The sequence below is a fragment of the Calliopsis andreniformis genome, chromosome 12 (assembly GCF_051401765.1).
Source record: "Calliopsis andreniformis isolate RMS-2024a chromosome 12, iyCalAndr_principal, whole genome shotgun sequence".
In the NCBI taxonomy this organism is placed as follows: Eukaryota; Metazoa; Arthropoda; class Insecta; order Hymenoptera; family Andrenidae; genus Calliopsis; species Calliopsis andreniformis.
The window spans coordinates 5,007,969-5,031,933 of NC_135073.1; the positions used below are offsets into that span (position 1 = coordinate 5,007,969).

At 33.0% G+C, this 23,965-nt stretch overlaps 1 protein-coding gene across 2 annotated transcripts in view; it reads right to left on the reverse strand.

Annotated features, from left to right (window-relative positions):
* The window catches only part of Mmp2 (Matrix metalloproteinase 2), a 244,653-nt gene extending 237,449 nt beyond the window's left edge, over positions 1–7,204 (reverse strand). For both annotated transcript variants that reach the window (XM_076390052.1, XM_076390051.1), the window contains exons 1-2: positions 7,132–7,204; positions 1,021–1,386 (exon numbers count right to left, since the gene is read on the reverse strand). The gene's annotated coding sequence lies outside the window, so the exon portion shown is untranslated. The remainder of the gene's footprint in view (positions 1–1,020; positions 1,387–7,131) is intronic.
* Positions 7,205–23,965: the final 16,761 nt, after the last annotated feature.

Below are 23,965 nucleotides of genomic sequence, written 5' to 3' on the forward strand. Positions count from 1 at the left end.
CAATAAGTATTAACAGTAAGCTAGTATAAATGCTATGACTTCACTATATCAATTAAGGATTAACAAATATTTAATCCTCAACTGATACAATGTCGGTATTCAATATAGTGTAATGGAATTACTGTAATTGACTGTAACAGTATCATAATTTTTCTATGTTACATTTTCTTTTCTTACTCTATTAATTTATGTTGTTTATTCATAAACATTTTCTATATGTTTATAAGTTATTTATAGAATAAATACTATAACCGTTTGTATTCCAGTTAAGTGTTAAGCATATAAGCAAGTTTAAAAGCCATTCTTCCTGCATTTTTCCTTAGCAACATACGACCTTTGTACTCTTTGTATTTCCTTATTTCGTGCTAGGACAAAGCGGAATAACGTACTCTGTGGAAGAATATATCCCGCTTTCATTCCATAAGAAAATTTAATTTTCATAAAAATGTCGCTTAACTTCAACGTCCTCTAAAGTTTTCAATTCTTCCTTGTACTAATAAAAATATGGAGAAATGTTAAAGAAAATAGTTCGGTTCAAGAAAAAGCTTGAACATTTTATACAAAAAATTGTAGTAACGTTACAAAACACCTGCGATGTCATGGAAAACTGGTCGAGAATATTCAAACACAATAAGTCTGATATGGCATATCAAATGAGGCCACTTAAAGTATTTGCTGTGTGAAGTTACACTTCAAACAAAAGTACATTATGATGTATTTTAAACGTCATGTATAATATTTTGAATCCATGTTTCAAATCAAATGATGATCGAGGAATACGCGATGAGCAAGAAATAAGCCATGGCTCGTCTTTTTCACGAGCCATCTCGAGTCTCGCGCCGCGTCAGAAGGAGCCACGAGGAATGGCAAGCCACACGCCATGGGAATAGCATAGCTCGTCTCTTTTACAAATTGATCCCGAATTTTTCGTCGAGTCAAGATGAGCCGCGAGCCATGGGCGAGCCATGGGATCTCGGTTTATGACTGACAAGAATGAACATGTGTCATCAGTAAACTTACTTTTCAAATCGGCGATCGATAGGACACTCGTACAGCCAAGAAAAAAACCTCATGCATTTCCGGTTCGAGGCAATGTGTCTGTCGTACGATCCTGTGCTGCATCATGGCTGTCGTTCCCGTAATTCCGAGACGATCCAAGGACAAATCGTAGAATCTCACGCACGTTCGGATTGCCTGTGCGTTTGACGTCCGCGCGTCAACGTTTCAAACGTTCCTCGTCCCCTTTTTGTTCCTCGCTTGCCTCTTTTCGCTGTTACGCTGCTCGAATGAACCTTGGACGATCCTCGACACGTATGCCTTTCGTCCGTTCTTTTTTCGCAGATTTTACCGTGATCAACGATTTTGTGGACACTTTTCGCAGGGTTCCTGAAAAAAGAAGAATCACCGTTGCACAAACTGAAGAAAGGCTTCATTTGAACACGTCAGGGCATTGACACATTTCTTGCCGCGGTAAACACAGCAGATAAAAGCGTAGGATGCACAGTCAGAACTCTCGTAAAAGAGTACATACGCTCGACGAGATTAGACGTTGGTTTTTGCTCGATCTGAATCGAATGCCGTTTCGGCCATTTCTCTTTTCACTTTGTACTAAAGCTGACAGTGAGAGTTTCTTTGTGCGTATTAAAAGAAATATGTAGTTTATATAATCGTTTTAATGGGTCATGTTATAAATAGAAGCTCACTATTGTGTATGCATTTCTTCATACTTCCATGTTGAATATTGCACGAAGAAACGAAATTAATATAAAGTTAGCGCCTTAAGCGTCGATTTTTTCTTAATTTTTAAACATTGGGTACTTTTTTAAAGATCTCTCAATTGACAGTTAAATGCTAAATATATGTTTAGATTAATACCTCTTTTGAATCGTTAACAGTATGCAATTCAGGAACAGTCTGAACGTGCTGTCCAGTGACATTACAAGGTAGAAAGGGAACTTTTTGAATAGAGTGGGGATTGCACCACCAACCAGTAATTGTTAAGAGTCTCAACCTCATTCAAAAAGTTCCCTCTTTCACCGTGACGTCACCAAACAACATGTTGCATACTATCCCCAGTATGCATTAAGAAAATATCTAATACATTTAATCTATACATTTACATTTAAACAAAGCATTTTATGTAAGATTTTCAAGAAGCAAATCCAATGTTCCTTTAGATAACTCATTTCTTCTATCAATGTGAAGAAACAAAGTTTCCATTACTTTATGTAATTTGTTACCTTTATCTAATTCTGATAAAGATGGTAACCTTTCTTTATAATAAATACAGTTATCTTATTCTTCTTTCGTATCTTCTAAATAAGATATAAATATTAAGATACTAGAGGTCATGAAATATTCCAATATTTTTATGCAATTTAAAATTATACAGAACATTGAAGAACATTTTTATACAACCAATTTTTATGACGTCAATTTCGTTTCATACTATTTAATAAATTAAAATTTGGAAACAGCATACCGAAACATTAGTAAAAAAACATTCTGCGTCCAATAATCTAAATTAAATATAGGTACCTTGCTATTATATTGATACAGATACATTAAAATTTGTAAGGGAAACGTTTTATGCTTGTGCCTCATGTTTTCGCGGTGAGAAACTCAATTTCGCTGTGATCAATGCAGCTTAATTCAATGACCGTTGATGTAGTTAAAGAGGGCCTGCAAGGTTACATCGCCAACGAGAGCGTTAAATCTCGAACGTCACTGATTCGACTGAAAGGCGACTAAAATGAACGCGAGTGATTACAATACCGTCTCATTAAGTGCTACTGATAGCCAGAATACCCAGACTGGAATGTTTATAATACTGTCAATGAAAACGAAAGTCTCCTTTACGAGTAATCGTTCCACAAGAAACTGTCGCCTTCAATGAAAAGATTCTTTGTCCCGTGAACGAGCCACTGCTTGGAACTCGATAAGAGGCAACGATTATAAGTGCGAAATGTCGTAACGAAAAAATTAAGAAATTCGTAGTATATTGAAATCGACCAAATAAATATACATGCTAACAAAAGAATGAAATAAATTTAAACGTTTTAAAAATATAGAAGAAGCTTAAACGAACAATTCGATTCAAAGAATCTATGGCTGACCTGTAACTTTATATCTCACTGTAGATATATGTCATTTTGTTTACAATGATTATATATTGCAATTTACAGAAAAAATTGTGGAATTATAGATTAAAATATTCTTCTTTATAAAAGCTTGCGATTAGCGTAAGTCTAAAGATAATTCTTAAACCTGAATGCATAACTCCAAAGTAGAGTTTACAGTTAGTTCGGTTAGTGCACTGCTCAGAGATAACCCTCGCACTCCACTACGCATTTTTTCAGTTTCTCCTTGACTATTATAATAGAGATTAAGAAAGCAATAAAAACAGAAGATAATTGGCGCCTAGGACTATGTACAGTTTGTCGCTCAAGTCAGCATACAGCCTATAAATTTTCAATTTTTCTAATATTGCACAGCATGTATATTAATGTTTATACGATATTGTCATTTCTTCACAGTATTTGTAATCTTAACTGGCACAAATAATTCGATAAAAACGTAATATCTATATTTTTGTCGAAATTTTCGCATTTTCTAAAATGCTGCAAAAGCTATAGAGTGCATTTAGACTTTTACTGCATTTATGATATTGTTGTACAATTTTAATAATATTATATTTTATTTTAATTATTTTCTTAAACATGAATAAATATTGTTAAGTTGTCTAAGTAACTACTTTTAAGTACAGTCAGTAAATATGCTAGTACTTATAGTATTATAAAAACTAGATAGTTTTCTTCAATTTAATACTTATTAGAGCGTACATAGATTGTTTTTCATGTACATATGTAAAATTTTGAAAGGTTTTTTTCTATAATGATCGTACGAATTTTTTTAATCCTACTTTTAAAAGAACTCAAATTTTTTAAATCATTATCTCCCTACCTTGTTATCTCTAACAAGAAGGACTAAATGCGTATCACTTTCACAGATATATGACAGGTGTTGACCACATGTTTGGTAGGACCGAAGGTTAAGATTAACAAACGATAACAAACATTTTCACTCGAATCACGGGTCCCAAATCCCGTGGGAGTCGGGAGGCCGTAGAATTCGTAAGAAGCCCGTCCGCAGACGCAGCACGCTCAATTTTTCTTTAGCTCCACAAGGCTAAAATTAACCATCGAGAAGAGAACGCTTCCTTTTTTTCGACATAGCGAATAATATTCCAGGAATTTCTTAGGAGCAGCTTTGTGGGCATTTATTTTTTCTCCGCCACGTCTGTCGTTAATTGCGAACTACACGTGCATATTTATGCGCGCCTTTACGGTTAATTTAACAATAGGATAAGAAATGCATGCGTCTACGATCACGGTGAAATATCTTCGAATTTGAATGGGTCGTGCAGCACGCCTGAAAGGATTCGTTGCACTGGTGGATGCAGACACGATTCACGGTAACATGGTAATTAGGAGCAATTTTGTAGATCGGCGACGCGGCGCGCCGAGCAAATGGAAATGGCTGCTGAGGAACAGCACTGATGTCGAAGAACAACAAATTATCTTTTCGTGCGCTTCGAGTTACGGCACACGGGACACGTTCCAAGTCATTAAACAGGCCACTCTTATCGTTGCTCTGAAAATAAGTTACACGATCACACGGAATTAAATTGATATTCATCGAAGAAAAATTGGATAAAATCGTTGACCTGGTTGGACAAACTGTTCCGTGAAATATATTAGTAGAAATATCTGCAGCGTCATTTTAGTTCAGCTTGTGATGTTCATGTTGGAGTACTTGAGCAAAATGAGGATGCTGGGACACGATTTACATCGGCATTGGCAAACAGAGCCAAATCTTCGTACTTTTTTACTTTAATTATGCAGTAGAACATTGATTATTCTGACTATCACTCTATACAAACTATGAAAATTATGAAACTGATTATTTCATTATATGTTGACATTACTTGTTTATGTCTATTAGCATAAATGGAAATCTATGTTGTATTTTTTGTAATTAAAATGTGAAATTTTTTTACGATAGACTTCATCATCAGTTTGTATTATTGCTTGTGTTTTTGAATATACTTTTTTGTAATACTCCAATTTGAAAATAGATAGGTATTTTTGTGATAAATTTTTTTATTTAAATGCTTTTTACTTGCATTTTTATGTATGTAGATGCAAGTTTAATATTCATTGTGATGTTTTACTATCACTACTTTCCAATTTTCATTTTAGAGGTTTTAGAACTTGTACACGGGTTTATTTTACAATAAAATCTCGGCTATTTAATCTAATTTTGCTGGATGTAAATCTTGAATATTTGCTATTATTTATCGCAAACTTTTACATTTAGAAACTAAAAATATATATGAGTAATAACATATTTACCTTTCATTAAACAAATTAGGTATTGTAAAATTTATTTTTATAGTAGAAATAGTAAATTTGTAAATTTATTGTATTTGTTCTGTAAAAATAACTTACAAAAATGGTCGAGCAAAATACAAGTACCATTTATTATCTTTTCTGAACACTAATATCTCCCAAACCTTCAGATTCTCTAATTTTAAATCTATATATTTCCGAAGGTAAACAAGAAGTTAAAATTTGAATACATTAAGACCAATTCTCACGTACGAACAATTTTAACTCCAAAATTTTACAATACCCTGCTCCATATAGGACTACCTATACAATACACCTTAATTACACAAATCCCATTTAACTGGGAAAAGCTATATCTCTAGAACGGTTAGAAATAGAAAAAAATGTCACGAGACAAAATTAAACAATTTTAAATGATACACAATCTAAATGTAATCTTATATGTCATTATGCATCGGTGCATCTGAAAACTGTAACTGCATCCTCTTGGTGAACTGAACTTTATAGTTCTGATTACACTTTTCGATGCAATCTTTTAATCCCCACAAAAAAGTATTAAGGTACTTATGTCCTGAAATAAACAGTTTTGGAGTTATAATAATTAAAATTTTATTAACTTACAGCTTTACCTTCATTGAGATGTTCCTGTGTATCGAAAATTACTGAAAGAGACGTAATGAAAGTAATGAAACAATGTTTAAACTGTAATGGAGGAACCCTTCAACATTTGTTGTAGTGTGAGTATCTCACGACATTTGAAAGCTTCACCAAAGAAATTTGATAAACTTTTAACTATTACAACTTCTGGACTGTTTGTTTTAGGCCATAAGTACTCTAATACCTTTTGGAGAGATCAAAACATTACATCGAAAAGTACAATAAAAACTATAAAGTTCCGTTTAAAAAAAGGGTGCAGTTGCATTTGTACATCAGTTAAAACTGTTTAATTTTGTCTGACGACGTGTTTTTTTATCTCCAACCGTTTTACAGATATTGCTTTTCTCAGTTGCGTGGGACACCCTGTATAATTAAATTTAAAATTTTACATAATTACCCTGAATTCCAGCTCCTCAGATTAAATAACCATCAGTCTCAACTTTTTAAACTTCGACGCACATAAAATTTACATAACATGTCTTCAAGTTTCAGGACCAATGCATAATTAAAACATACGAAAAAGGAGCATTCAAGTTCTCAAAAACTATTCGCGCACAGCAACCTTAAAGTCAGGGGGAAGAAATAAAAGGTCCCTAGAGGGAGCAGTCGGGTAATTTTTTTCCTGGCAGCCCAGCTGGGCCCTCTGTCACACCGAAATGGAAGCACGTGCGTCACAAAGGACACGGAGTTCCTCCACTATACGTCGAACAAATACAAAACGCGAGCGGGGGTGCGCGACGGACGCGTTCCATCTCATTAAGCGCGAAACCTTTCGTAATTCGCAGAGGTAACTTATTTCTACAAGAGCTCGAAACCTCTTCTACGGTTTCAGCAGGGCTCCCGTGAAACGAGCTGTACTAATCTCACGATCACTCGCCGTCAAGGGGTCACAAATGATCGAAATTCTTGTCACTAGTGTATATTCCAAAGCGATACACAAAAACCAACGTCACTGACGCGTCTCCGAGGAAACACTCTCGATCGTGGCACGCTTTCGACGGACAGTGCGCGACTCGCAGGGCGAACGCTCCTTGAATGTCGCGCAAAGACGCTCGTTCCTTACCGGATGACCGCGACGTTCCGTTTCGAGCCACTATTCACGGCGACCAATCCGTGTTCACTGTTGCAGATTAAGCCGGGAAAACAGTGTTTCGTTTTTGCGAAAGACGGGACGAAAAACCCTCGCGCATACGGTGCGCCGCGTGCCGCGCGACTGACGCTACTTTGCTTCGAGAACCCGCCAACCACACATCCCCCACCTTTTGCCCTTATCTGCTTTCTCTTTCACTCGTTCGGCAATGGGACACCGTACGACAGATACGTATTGTCCCATTTCGTTGCGTTTTGTTGCTTCTCTACAGGATTAGACGCTCTTACGTACACACGCTCCTTTTAATATACCTGGCACCGCAATGTTTCTCTGCTTCTTGCATTGTGCAATAAACAGCGCGTTGGAGTGCTGGCTTAATTGCGTCGTGAGGAAATGAAGTGCTTGTGGGTTAATATATGGTATTTGAAAACGGTCGTATTCATGTACAGCGCTCACGCGAGAAGAAGGCTAGGCAAAGGAATGCGGGTCTGATTGGCGTGTAGGTCCCCACCTCTGTTCAGGAGTCCTACACATCGATCTGCTGCCACACGTATTCTTCGTATTGGCTGAAACAGGTGACGAAGATCAACAACATATCGTGTTGAAAGCGAGACAGATAGTGGTCAGAGGTGGGGATAAACGGCCCCCTCCTGACTCCTGTGACGCCCCGCTTGCCATCTCGCGTGAGCGTGAACACAGGATGTACTACGTAAAACTTAGTTTAAGTGGCATAAAGTTTGTTTATATTAATACTAGGTGTTTATAGAAATTATACAAGCATTCAAGATGAAGGTTATGACTGTAATAAAATACAATGGGGGTCAATGGCGGATTCAGAGAAGGGCGACTCAAATGTTAAAATATAAATTACAAACAAGATTCAAATCGTGTAAAAAAATGTTTAAACAGGTATATAATTTTATACAATTCCACCCCCCCTCCCCCCAAGGCTTCTAGATCCGCCTCTGATGTTGTTCAGATAGCAGACGACATTTTGAACTCATCTATTTCTCGTCTGAACGTCTTATAAACGTTATTTGGACACCTTTAAGACGTCTTTTGGATAGTTTTAGGACTTTATTGGATGTCTTTAACACGTTTTTAAGACATTTTTGGACTATATGGGTACTGACATCCTAGTGTGGTACGCATATTTGTTGGTGTGTCCAAAAAATTTGCGATTCATCAATGGAGTAATGAATAAATATACATGCTTGAAGCATCTACCCTATATCTTAGAAATACTTCTCGAAAAGTAGTCTCTTCGCCGATTTCGATGACAATGAAGTATGTTGTCAAGATCATCATTCTGAATAATTCCTTAGTCTTACAATTACTTTTCGAGATGTTAGCACAAACATATTCAATACTATTCAGATTCAAAATGGAGCAGAATCAGCTTCAATGATCTTGATCTTGAAGAATATATTATTAAGGACAGTTTTCTGAATAACCCCCAAAAGAGTTTAACTGTCGCTCACTCTTTGTTAAAAAGTTATAAATGGACCTTTAAGGTCTGGGTTAGGTTAGGATCCTTTAGGGTCCATTTAAGCAAACGACGAGCCGAACGTGAGCCGAGCAAATATTATAGATACTAGCGAAAAATCACAAATCACAATTACAAATGATAAAACACTATCCATACGTGTTTCGTCGGAGTAATCGTTCAGCTCGGTTCGTGCTCGGCTTGTCGGTTGCATAAATGGACCTTTTCTCGTTGAGCCAGGCAAACTTTATCATACCTCTAACCCCATATCGAGCTTGAGCATTCCACGGATTCTTCGAATTAATAAAATATTTGATTACTAATATTGCATATACTGTAATAATTTTATTGAAATATTATGTCGTAAATTGATCCTCTAAAAGTAATTTATAAAGTAGAGGACAGTGTTCCTAAACCGTTTAACGAGCTATTATAAGTTTGATAACATGTAATTATACTTAAAGAAGATTATATTCGGGTACATGAAAACTTTGACAAGCCTTTTAGGAATAATTTGAAATTAATATTCAATAGATTTTTCATATTAAAATATATGAAATTCAATCTGCAAGAAGCATTCTTTCTGTTGGAGTTTATTCAATACCATTCGAGTGTTTTGAATTAATTACAATTTTGAATTGTAATCACAATCTTTGTTGTGCTTAGTGTCATTTTTGTTATTTGTATTTTTTATTATTTAGAATGAAGTAAAATAGTTTTATATAGTATTTGAATGTCTTGCATTCACTGCTTTCAACATTATTTTTGCACAGTTCGAATCATGTGTTGATAGAGTTGTTTTCCCTCCAAATGAGAAGTTGTCAATGTCGAACAAAGCTACATATACATTAAAGTTCAAAACACAATTCATTTTCTGATTTAATTAAATAAGGCTGTCCTACAAAATTATCATTGTGAGATGCAGCGACATAAATATTGTATTTTTAAAAGCTTAGTGACTTTTCAATTAACTAAAATAGTCGGCCGGAAAGAGGTTGAAACATGAGTACATCAATTTTACTCTAATCTCATTGTATGAGACAATTAAGTAAGTGGAACATTTCAAGTATCAAGTTCAACAACAATTATACACAGTTCTATTTCTGTATCCAATAATATGAAATAAATATCGATAGAAGTATTAATATTTAGTAAATAATGTGATTACGTATTACAATTAAATTATGATTGATATCCTGAAGTTAATAAATATTTCGTGCATAATATGATTAGTTAGAAATGAATATTTTTCTTTTATCACGAATGATTAATATAAATCTATCTCTGAAAAATCATACAGTTTCCTTTATTCATATGATCAACTTACAACAATTTAGCATTAGATATAATTCCATTAGCAATTTATAGTTCCCATTATAAATCCACTTTCATGTTTGTATTTAAAACAACTTGCGAATATTAATTTTAATTGTCTACTCAATCAGTCATTTAAAAAGAAATCTATGCTTTCTCAAATAAATATTCAGTTCTTCATATTCTGATATTCGTATTTAACCGCTATGCAATTCGTAACATTATTTAGTGTTGGTTCTACTTTGAATGTTCTTGAAAACTATAAAATCGCTATAATATGATAGCCTTCGTGACGTTAGCATAGTTCCAAAAAATTTTAAAATACGTCATATTGGGAGCTGTCTTTCTTGTTTCCTTATTCTCTGCATTGTATCATTGTATGCATACATGTATAGGCACATTGCACAGTATTCGACATTCCTAGGAACATAGAGTTCCGCTATTCGTGACGCTATTTTCCTTAACCTCTTGTCTTATCGATAAAGGAAATACGTATATTTTACATTAGGACATATCTAAAGCGCTCCACTTACAATGGAACTATATTCAGACAAAAAATTTCCTATCTAGCCCTGCGTAATTTTTGCTCAGAAATGAATACAAATAAAGAACTAACAGTTTCTTTTGTTCAATATTAAATACTATATTAGTATCATAAATAAGTAGGGTTTAAACTGTTTTATAATTGTTTCAATTATAATTATAGCAGGACTATATGATTATATCATTATAATTACATAATACACTGTAGTCAAAATAATATATACATAATTTTTTATTCAGCTTTATAACGAGTTAAATAAATAGATTGTAGTAAAATGTTTGATAAACTGTAAAGTTTATAAAGGAGCTATCAACAGGATTACTTACAGCAAAAAGGTAATAAGCCCATACCCATGTTCCCATAACTATGACAATATCAAAGGATATTAGTATTTCGAACTCCATAGCTTTCGTTCGTCCGCAAAGTGGCATATGCAATAAATATACGCCAAATACTGTGTAACAATACAATATGTGTATTCATCTTTTTCATTATATAACTACATTAATAGTTATCGTATCCAATATTTATTCTATTTTCTCAACTTATCGTCATAAGCATTTCTACAAAAAATTCGATCGAGCTGTGGTTGAACCTATCCTTACTAGTCAGACGTCCCACTAGCAACCTGGACACGTCTTCTTGCGTCGGCGAACGGGTATTTGGTCATCCAACTTTCTCGCGACATTGTCAAAAATGGCAACAGTGATTTATTATATTAATAACCTTTGCATAATTAGAAATAACACGTCCAATTTATTTTTCCTCTCGCGTATTACGCTTGAAAACAGCATCGAAATTTATGATCTGTTCTTTGCATACATCAAAAGCAAGTGTATAAGGAAAGTCGAGGCTAACCGAAACCAACGTCGATACTACATATTAGGTTATCAATAATTGAAATAACAATGATGATTACGAATTTACGAAATTATATTATTGAATGTGAAAGAACGAGTAAAACAACGCATAGATCAAGCTCAAATTTGTAACATCAGCCCAAACAGTTCACGACGAAAGGGTCACGCGTTGACCTGAGAAAAACGCTACAAAATATTAAATTATTCATGGTGGTCATTTCTAAGCCATCTCCAGTATGAGTTCACTACGTTTCACTCGTCTGAATGCCAGATGAGTATTCGTGGAAAATTCATAAGGTTCCTGCCTGCCTAAGAATAAATTTAATGACGCGCCGTGGCACATTCCTACTTGTCCTTTCATTTCCTTCTCACCCAAGAAACCCCGTTATCAGAATAATGTCATAGTCGAATAAAATTCTTCTCATTTCTCGAGAAATTGCGAATCCTTTATGAGGATATATCAACAGTTTGTCAAAGAATTATGGCGCGTGTTTTGAATAGAAAACACTGGATAAAGTGTTTATACATATGTACATACTATTGGCCAAAAATATAAGATCATAACTTAGTAAGAGTATCAATGTTACTTAACATTAGTAATAAATCAATATATAATAAAAAAAAACACAATAATAAAAAAGCCACCCCATTAGGTGCGAGTAAAAGCCAAATTGCTATATAATTAGTCCCCACTTCTTTTAGTCAAAGAAACCATTACTTGAAATAGTAACTTCCATAAATTACTATGTAATAGTTATCAATTGCCACAACTTGCACCTTATCTCATTCATAAAATACTTTCCCATCGCGGCCTCCCTCAGCAACTGGAATATCTATTTTATATTTTTCAGCTGCAACATGACGAGAACGCTGTACGTGACTGTTGACAAATGATATTTGCTACCAGGCGCATGCCATGCTGTGACAGCTCGATGACGGTAATTTTTCACGAAGTAGTAATTATTTTGCGAAAGGTGATCGTCATATTGGAGCAGCGGCCGCGTTAGCAGCTGAACTGGCCATAGTTCCGACGCTATACTTCCGGCAGAACACCCACTCGTCTTCGGCAGGATGAATTCATCGCGTATCTCTTAGCCTAACGCACTTTTATCTCGGGGGAAATGGCTGGTCGTTGGCCCATGTTACTCTTTCTGATATTGATCCAACAATCGTCGTCTTTCACGCGGTCGCTCATGGAACACGCTTTGTTTGTCTTTCCATTTTCCTTTCGGAGGAAAGTTACGATAATAACTTGTAGAAATCGAGTTAAGTATGTTATAAGAAGAGGTTTGAATATAATTAAATAGTTTGGAACCATCCACAAATATTTTATGGGCCAAAAGCAATAATTTTAGGTAGATAGAATCGAACTTAAGGAAGAAAGGTTGGGATAATCCATAAATACTCGATAAAAATTAAATCGGAATTTCCTCGTTGTAAGCTTGTTGCTACATGCACTATATATTACAATTATTTAAAGAGATTTATGTTAGGAATGTGTTCTTTGCTGTAAATTCGTTGTGAGTGGATTATGAATTTATAGTAAAGAAATACTATACTTTGAAGTAAAATTGAATCCTTATAGAATTGTTTGGGGCCTTCTATGACTATTTTATGTCTAGCCGTTTAGTTAATGTATCTATGCTAATCTATTTTACTATAAAAGTTTCATTTCACATTTCTAAAAAAATTAAATGTTTTTATGTTCGAATCTGCATTTATCTACTTTACAGTACATTTTTATTTTTAATCATGTAAGTATTCATTTTAGGATTTGTATAGCTTTACTACAAGCTTGAGACATACATACATAAATACAAAAACAAAGCGATACTGAATTGTTTGTTCTGGTATTTTTATCTCCTTCTACCATGTTAATTTACGGAATTCTAAATACAATGGTTTGAAAGAATAAATTGAAAATAATGAAGCTTAATGCAATACCAACTACTAAGGTAGGTCTACTCAATTCATCAGATACCACTAAATGATAGTAAATTACATAGTAGACATTCTTCATATCAATCTATATTATGTATACAATATGCTAGATATAATTATGATCGATTACAATGACGCTGTAGTTACGTATCGTATAATTATCTAGCATCTGAAAAATAATATGGATAGGTACTAAATGCAGTATTTAGTAGTTACAAACGAAACATTGTTTAGATATATTATTTACTATAAACAAAGTAGTCATATTGTTATACTATGACTAGCAGCAGCAAAGCTAAACCTAACGATGACTAAATATTAGAACAGAGACGTCACTAAAATAACAAGGCGTAAGAATAACATTCACAGAAGAAGAAAGCAGATGTCTAATTCAAAATGAACATTATCTGAAACATGTCTTATTTCACAAAATTGACAAGTTTATGGTGTAACTAGATATCTTTGTATCTTTTTATCAATACTACAATATATTCCTTTACTTTTCACATTATCTCAATAAATCATCCTTATATTTAGCTTTCACTAAATTGCCTTATATGCTGACATTTTTGTCCAAATGGAGCTGTACGACTGATATAGCGTACTGTTGAAGTAGTCGATTAGGGGAACCTTCCGTCGTTCACCTTGATGAGTGGAACACTTCTTCCCCTCATCTGCACATAAGTCGATGTCCTCTACATGTACCTTCAGCTACATACTATGTAGGGAAAGAAGCAATGGATTTAAATACATCACGACGATTTTTATTCTAGCACATATTATTTAACTTTTACGAGATAAGCATGTTACAAAAAATGTTTGATTAACAAAATTATGAATAAACAAAACAAAACAAAAATTATGAATAACGATGCCACAGTTAAGCTTTCGTTTGATAATTATGAACATTGGAATATTAAGTAATAGAATCTGTCTGAAACTTGACAAATTGAATAGCCAACACCAAGCTTCTGACAGGGGTTAAGTCATGGGAGAACGTAAGTGTGGAATTACCATAGTATGTAATTACCGTAGTATGTAATTACCATTGCCACTATTCGGTTCGAGTGTCGTAGAATGTATGCAGAATTTTACCCCAACAGTGTGGGACGAGCGTCTCCTTACATCAGTAGTATAACAATTACTGCTATCTTAAACGCTTGTAATTAAATCGGTAAGATCTGACATAGCATAAGTTACTCTTAATAATTGTACTGTTTTTACACTCATTTGACATACTTAATTATAGACAAAATGATTTAGTACATAATTCAATTTTAAAAGAAAATTTACTTGTACATACTGTTTCTGATTTCACTAATTCCATTACCAATCGAAAGTTCAATTGCAATTTTTATATTCTAAATTTTTGTATTATTTGGATGTATCAAATTTTCCTTCGCGCAAAATAAAATTTTGCCGAAATATCCATTACAGTATGGTATTATTTGCCATTAGTTCCTTTTTATTTGGAATATTTACGTATTACTGTGTCACTAATTCATTATTATATATTAAAACATCAATAACGCTTTATTAAAAAAATAGGACAGTTAGAATTCTTTATAAGAAAATCTTTTGCTTCAAGTAAAATACATATGTATGAATGCAGAGTATTTAAATATCAATCACTTTTCAGAAATAATATTTCTAATCAATGTCATATGTCATAAAAATGTATTCTTACCCAAAATGTACAAAACTATAAAAAAAAGTAATATTCAAAACATTGTTCGTTTCTTAAAGACTTAGACATGATGACAATTCGTATGACCAACGTATCGTCTAGCAGCAAGGGCTGCAAAAAATTAGCATGATATTGAATACAAGGGACATGCTCTTCACAGAATATTGCATAAATTACCAAACGAAATTACTCTCACTGAAACCAGGAAATCAAGAAATGTGAAATGAAAGACCAAAAATAGAAATGTTTACGAAACTGTAAAATTAGCCAAATAGAAAATTTCAAATTAGGACAACAGACATTAGCGTTATAAAATAATTACTCTATATCATTAAAAAGGAAAATAAAATTAAAAGCAAAGAAACTTTTCTCCATTTAACAATAAATGAGCAATATACAAGGAGATTTTCTCGCTAGGAGATTCAAAGCAGTGCCGTCGTGAAAACATTGCCACGTAAGGGGCCCACACTGCTCTTATGTGCTTTTCCGCTGCAATGTTTTTATGGGAGCACTGTCTTTGAGTCTCCTATTGGACAATTATTTAATCTACTAAATATCTAAATATCAACTAAATATCATTACTAAATATCAAAATAGGTAACCATTATTTACGAATCTTTTGACATGAATTTTTATCAAAATAAATTTCATACATGTATTTAAATACTAAACCGATCAGGAATTGGGTTCTAATCAGCAAATGGGTCCTTGATGGTACTTCTTTTTCAGATTTTTTATTATTAATAAAATAATACTATATAATATTATTTAATATTATTTAATACTATTTAATATTATGTAATATTAATTTTTACATCTTCTATGAATCAGTGCACTATGAATGTTTAATAGTAACTCGAGAAATTCGGGTAATGCAAAGATACAAATATAGTAATGCTGAAATAAGACACAAATATTCGAATATAATATAAACAATACAATACTTGAAAAACATTCACAGTAATTGAATATTTATGAAATATTCGAGATTAAAATTACTCGCATAATCCCAACCTTGGTTTTATTTACAGTTTCGAAACATTCTGTATACGTAATCGAAAACAATGAGATGAGCTATCTGTTGATTACGTACTGTCGAATTTGGTACAGTCTTATTCCAAATGATACTTTATCCTTTGCATGGCATGGGTGTGAACTCCGATGATATAAAGGAATCGTCATCGGACGTTATACTTACGTAAAAAAATGGAGAATAATCTAAACAAAAAGAGACGGATAAAAAGCATTGATACAGGAGTATCAAAATGATTCACCGGCAGACGCGGCACGCCGGAAGTCACTGATTGTTCCGAAGGATGGTGACCTCTGTGTCCCTGTCTGCCGAGGGTCAATCGCCTTTTTGCCAATTAACTCGATCCCTCTGCCGTTGTAAATTAGGCAGAAACTTCTATTAACGAAGCCCCGGTAAGCCAGAAAATTCAGTGGCCGAATGGGACTATTCGACACATCACGATGACCAAGTTGAATTTCTTATAAATAATTAAATAGTGTTCACTGCTAATCTATTCATTGAACAGATTTTCATTCAACAAGAACGTATTTCGAAAAAATTGTTTTTTATTTGTTTTTTATAAAGGTGAATAAAATAAGAAATATTTTTGAAATTGTTGAGTTCACCTTTATTACCCTCAACGCCTCAATTCAGCCCATACAAAAATCCAAAACATTTTAATGCACACATTTAAAAAATAAGTCATTGCCTTTTAATTTGAAGTTTAATTCGATTATTATCTGACATTCATCATAGTGAACCCGAATGACATTAAAAAGTGAATAACTATTAATTTTATCATGAACAAAGAATATTCGTTATGATTTAACTTATTGTTAGCCTTATTTATTTTTTTTTTTTTTGCAGTGATTAATAGTATTGATTTAAAGGTCATATTGTGTATATTATTGCATATCATCAATTGAACCAAATGTACGTAATTGATAACATCAATGTAAATGCTATGACTAGACTTATGCGTTTCTAACTGCGTGTAACTGAAAAAATCGGTAATGTACCCATATAGCACAGAGACGTCTTAAACACTTCTTAAAGATATCGAGTAAAGTTCTAAAAATGTCCAAAAGACGTCTTTGAAACCTACGAAGTTATAAATCAGTATGCCTTTAGGACGTCTTAAATGATATTCATAAGACGTTTTAAAAACGTCCAGATTACGTCTATAAGACACTTCGACAAAAAATCAGACGTCTTTAAGATGTTCATCTAGCGTATCTTTAAGACGCCTTATAAACATAAATTTCAGAAGTCTTTAAAACGTGTACTGACGGATGTTTTTAAGATATCCAAATTATGCCGTAAGACGTTTAAGCATAAAGTAGACATAAAATAGATGTCTTCAAGACATTGTGTGCTATCTGGGTATTCATGATAATACAGCACGATATTTTTAAATTGACCGTATCTTACAAAGTTCATGTTTCTATCATTACAATATTATAAGTGACAAGAGAAAAATTCGACTATGCATGTAGTATATAATATTAATAATGTAATATTTCAAAATTTGATGAGGATAATAACGTCTGACACGAAAAGAATAAAAAATAGAGCAGTTACATTACCTCATAAATAAATACTTTCATTTAAAATCATAATTCAGATTTTCGACTTTATCAACTGTAAGTATTAAGAATACAGTTTTCATCATTATCGACTTTAATAAAATTGAAAAACTAAGCTCGGACACAGGCGAGTATACAAGGACAGACAAGTATACAGGATAGACTGGACATTCAATGGACTTCCGTGTCCTCACGTTCTGAAATACCGACGGCTCGAGAAACCACTGGTTTTCGAGCGTCCTCTGCGATTTTTGAGCGGTGGATGTAGGAAACGTATTCTTTTCACGCTGATAGTGCAGGCAAACGAGAAAATATTCCTATCATACCATCACCCAATATACAAGGTATCCTACTAAACTATCCTTATTCATTCTTATAATTTCAAGTAATAAGCGAATGCTATTTACGAAAGATATATTGCTGCAGAAAGCTTATACCAGAGTGACAATAGTTACTCTAAATGAGATACCTAATTTTTTATGGTTAAATACAGTGGAATAAGGAATTCTACATAATATTCTTTGAATTAGTTAGTACATCCGAAAAATAGAAATACCAACAAATGCGTGAATAATAAATTCTAGTGATGAATAAGAATCGCTTAATACAGCTGGTAAAAAAAAAACTGATTAAGAACTTCAAAGGATAGGTAGTACACATTTTACAGAGAACGACAGGGAGATATGTAGATGTAATCAAAGTCCCATCGGTTTTCCCTTATAAAAATCTTACAGTCGAAAACTTAAACTAGTAAGCCAAAGACATCTGACCAACGGTCAAGCTGTTCACTGGCCGGGGTGGTCGAGGGTAGCTCAGAATAGTCGAAGGGAGTTTGGAACGAGTCTGGAGAGTCTGAAACGAGTGACCGGAAAAACAGGAACCAATTACTAAACTGCGAGATTAATCGTACGAAAAATAATATACGAGCAGTGAATATTTTCCACATTTATTAACTAACAGATTCGTTGAATGTGTGCGATTGTAAATCAGAACATATATATAGAAATTGTCGCTGAAATTATCATTTTATGGAAAATATCAATTTTTCGCAAAATATTGTTTGTTAGATCAATCTCGAAATTTCTATCACCTGAAGTACTTCTCCGATTAAGTTCGATTGGTTTTCTCCGACAGAGTATAAAATTTTTAAATAAGCTATAAATAAGATACATCAAAAGTTATTAAAATAGTTAAAAATATAAAATATTCTACAATAAGTATTATTATGTGAGCGAAAACTTATGTTCGTAATTTTGTTTGCAGGATTATTAATTTAAAAAGTGTATCGAAATACACAGAAATATTGATAAGATTATGCCTTGTCTGCTTGATCTCATTATTTTAAGATTTTAACCTATCCCGTAATTTCTTGCAGGCTCATATAATATTAAATCGGTATCAGAAGCTCTTACATTGATAAACGAATACGAAAAAAGTAATCAATTTAGCATGGGGTGCTTACAGATGTAGGAATCTGCTTTATCGAGTCACTGAGAAAGACGCACTTGTTCCTCGAATAGAAAGAGAGATCTGATTGGCTATACAATTTGACAACATTGCTTGAAATACGCATCCAGTGTTGGGTCCCTGCTGGGCCATGTGGCCATGTGCTAGCCGCTGGCACACCCAGGACTCAACTCTGGAAAATTGCATTGTACATAATGCAATCGTCCAAATGGTGCAGCTTTTGTATAAAATTTGTTTTGTACAACGTATACCTTAGAAATTATAGAGATATGTGAATTGCATGGACCACCCTGTATTACTATCGATGTTACAATAACAAGATGAAGCAGACAAGTCATAATCTTATCAATATTTCTATATACTCCGATACACTTTTTAAATTAATAATCTTGCAAACAAAATTACAAACATAAGCTTATTTCAGTATTTAGCTGTTTATTTTCAGAATTTTAAGATATTTCAGTTTTATTGAAAGACTGTACTTTTATAGACTGTACATTTATAGTGTCATGATAATGGACTGCATTTGAAAAATTAACAAAAGCAGTGAAAAAGAAAAACAAAAAATAAATTGGAAATTTAAATGAAGACACAATAAAAGTTGAATGCATATTAGTAACATTTCTCAAACTGACTTAAATAATACTTCCAGAGTCTATTGATCCCAAATCCTATGTGTATATATAATAAGGGTGAAAAATCGGATAAAATGAACGCTGTTTTCATAAAAACATTCTACTGATGGCAACCACACTATCGCAAAGTTTTATCAGTGGTCAAACTTTGCCATCTTATCGAATGATCGTTAAATCAACTGCTTGCAATTGCCTCGAGGATCTCGCGCTGGTTGCATATCTATTTGTATACCTTCCCTTTCGCTTTTCTTTCTAGTCGTGATTAAATGATTTATTTCACGATTGGTCAGATTCTCAACCAATAGCTCAACTGAATCGCTTGTTATCTTTCTGTAAAATATTTTAAACGCATGAATACACGAAGATGTAAAACTGACCATCCTCTTGGGCAGTGAAGAATCTTCTTTCAAGTTGCAATTAGTTGGAACTGATGTTAACTTTTTTTATTTATAGAAATAATTTTATTGATGAAGAAAAGAATTAACTATAGGATATTTTAATAAGAAGTATTGGCTATCTGTTGAAGTTGGAAAGAAAAAAAGGTATTAAAGGCACTGAAACTGTTGACTAAAGGTAAAATTGAAAAACTAACAGGATGAAAAATGAAATATTTAGACTATAGGTAGAATCAAATTATTGACAAGATTCTTTATCTGAAATAAGAATTTATCACTTATCAACTGTCTGAATCAACGTTAAAAAATTTCAAATAGTAAAAAAATATGCAAGATACCACATACTGAAAACAATTGTTAAAACTCTGCCATCATGTATAATGATAAGATTAAAAAGGTACAAATTAGAATGTTTTAATCGTTTTACTGTACGTAGTTCAAAATCCAATGTATCAGTTTTTGACAGTTTATCAAAACAACACCTTCCTAAAACTCCCAATCAATTTATAATATAAATTATAAAACAGATAAATTTTGTACTAGAGAAATGCATCTACAAATATTAGCTCCAATAATAAAAATAGACAAATCATTACGTAAAACCTTATCAAAAGATAAAACCAAGTAACTACATACTTTAGTTTACATTAGTTAAAATATGTAAAATGCTTAAACTTCAGTTTCAATAAGAACACATATCTTTCCAATAATCTGCTCGTTAGAAATAAACAAAGAACAAAGTTTTGTAAAAACAAATTACAAAATTCCCAACTTCCTTGCAATAAATATTCAAAATACTAACAGAGAGATACATATTTTTACAACAAAACAGAATCTTTTACCTCGCGTTAACTCAGTCTCACGGTCGGATAAGAAAACTTTTAAGGGAACAAATAAGACATGCGAATACTTGCATATGAAGAATTCAAACAGTGTCATTGCGATAAGATAATCTGGCGCGCACGACAGGAAGACCGAGCGTCGAGCAAGAAGTCCGGAAACGGTTTAGTAGGTACGAATGCCCGCGAGTGTCAACGAACTGATCTTCATTTGCGCGGAATACTAATTTCAGGTGTGAGAGAAAGTTAAACTACCTGCGGCTGGGTATATCTCACGCTAATTCCGTCGAAATCGCTGTGCAAACTATTGTCGCGTGAATTTCGAGTAATTAGAGTTAATAGGGCCGACTGAAACGTGACAACCGCGATTTGCTGACTTTATGCTTGCGGTTAATCCGAAAATTGCACTAGAATGCATTTGAGTGTCAAAGAACATACCCGAGAGATAGAAATGCAAATAACATCAGGTAGAATTTACGTAGAAGATGCATTACACAAAACATGAAATATATGAGAGTCGCTTTAATGATATAGTTTTACAAAATTGTAGCTTCCTGGATTACCTTTCATACTTTACTAACCTACTATTTTCGAATTTTGAAAGAATGCTATCTGCAGTTTCTTTTGTACACAAGGTGTCTCAGATAAAGTATTATGAGGTGGTATTTCCGAAACAACTGCAAGTATTGACTTTTTATTTTAATTCAAATGACTCAGAAGGGTTAACGTTTTAGGATACAAAACATTTGAGGAATAATTTTCTAGGCTGTGTAATAATTTTCTAGGCTGTACTACTATTTTTTTGTAGTTATTATATAGTTATACATTTTAATAGTTATTATCCAAGCTAACAACTTTTACTTGATACATTTTTTTTAATTTGTATAGTTAAAACACTACAACGAAGAATACATTTCTCAAGAAAAGCTTAAGGGAAGTTAGAAAGATATCAAGGTAAACGTAACTTACGACTCAAATTTACTTTATTACGTATTCGAAATGCTGTCCATTCATTTCCAAACATTTATTTATTCTATTGACGATATTTTTACATGCTTCTGATAACATTCTTGACGATATCAAGTCACAACGGTTTTTATTCTTTTCTACATCTCTCATGTCTCATAAATATTTGGAAATGAATGACCAGCATTTCGTGACCAGCGTGCATAAAATCAATTTTAATTGTAAGTAACGTTTATTTTGTCAGCTTTTCATCCTCTCTTAAGCTACTCTTGAGAAACGCATTCTTCGCTATAATTTAACTATACCAAATAAAAAAAATGTTTCAAGTAAAAGTTGCTAGCTTGGATAGTAACTATTAAAATATACAACTATGTAATAACTACAAAAAGATAGGGGTACAGCCCTTTTCACAGGCTAGAAAGTTATTCCCCAAATGTTTCGCATTCTAAAACATTAGCGCCTGAGTTCTTTGAATTAAAATAAATTTAAGTCAATTTTTGCAGTGGTTTCGGAAATATCATCCTGTAACACTTTATTTGGACACCCCCTAGAATGAAACGATTCATAAAGTTACGTTTCCATTAGGCAACTTTTGGTCAGGTAACCCATTTGATAAACATGAAGTTCATCAAAGCTGTTAATGTAAACATGATTTTAACCAAGTTGAAACGATTTCTAAAGTTTATTTTAAAAGCAACTTTTGATCGGCTAATCAAGTTGTTCAATAAAAAATATACGAATGGGCTGTTTTCAGTTGAATGTTTAGAAATCGTTTTAACTTTGTACAAATGGTGCTTACATGGGCCACTTTATTCGACTCCAGGTTGATCAAGTCGATTTCCCGACCAAAAATTGCCTAATGTAAACGCAGCTTAATAGTTCAAATGGAAGTAGCTCATTTGCCTACTTTTGGTTGAAAGACTTAATCGGTCGACCAAAAGTTACCTGATATTGACGCAACTCTAGAAATGACAATAGTCGTCCGATTAATTCTGATCCCAACTTTAGTTAAATAACAGTAAAGTTGTTGCATAAGTTTTCACACCAGTGATAATATTATACTTCTATTACTTTAATTTGGTTTATATTTCATGCTTCATATTCTCACAATTCGTTATTTTTAGTAACATACAGGATACCTGTTTTAATCAAACACAATTTACCCATGAAACAAAATAATTCAATGAATTTGTCATAATAAATACTATCGTATACAGGGTATAAACAAAATACGTGGTAATAATTGAAAAGGAGGTTGAGGAGGAACTCAAATATAACACAAAATGTTCTACAACATATGTTCGATCTGTCTCTATTTTGCAGTAATATCTTAAAATTAACATTTTGTGTTCCATTTAAGCATTCTTACCACTTTTTAAAATATTACTACATATGTTATTTATATCTTATATATGTACAAAAACAAAATATTCATGCCATGTAATGTCTCTCTTCATATAAAAAAACATTTGTAAAAACATTTCTTTCATAATATCGCTTCCTTAAAACATATTTTACTTCATTTAGTTAAAACAGATACACTGTATAGGAAAATGCAACAAAACGAAATGATTCACACCTAATGACATGATGTAATTAGCAAGATTCAGCAACGATTTACTGCTGTTAAATCTATTTCGAAATCAAAAGATACTTTCTCCTAAATAGTAACAAGCAACTTTACATATATATAAAGAGTGTTGAAAACTTGTAAAAGTAAATAGATTCTGATAATGTTGCTAACTTTTACGTCAATAAAATTCTTTTATTAACACTCCAATGCAAATTCATAACTTACTCTTTCTTAAAATGACACTGTCCCACTAGATCCCATTAGATACTAAAATTTGACGTAGTTAAAAAAAAAACACCAAAAAATTTAAAAGTTCCATAAAGTTTCTAACATTTGTCTATCCAGCTCAGATCACATGAATTTCTCCAGAATTTGTCATGATAGTTTCATATCCTATAGCTATGCTGAGAACACTCAAGTCGAAAAACATAACAGGTATCTCATATTTTTACTTACTTCTCCGTTTTCATATGACCAAGATATTATAGAAAGCAATAAAAAG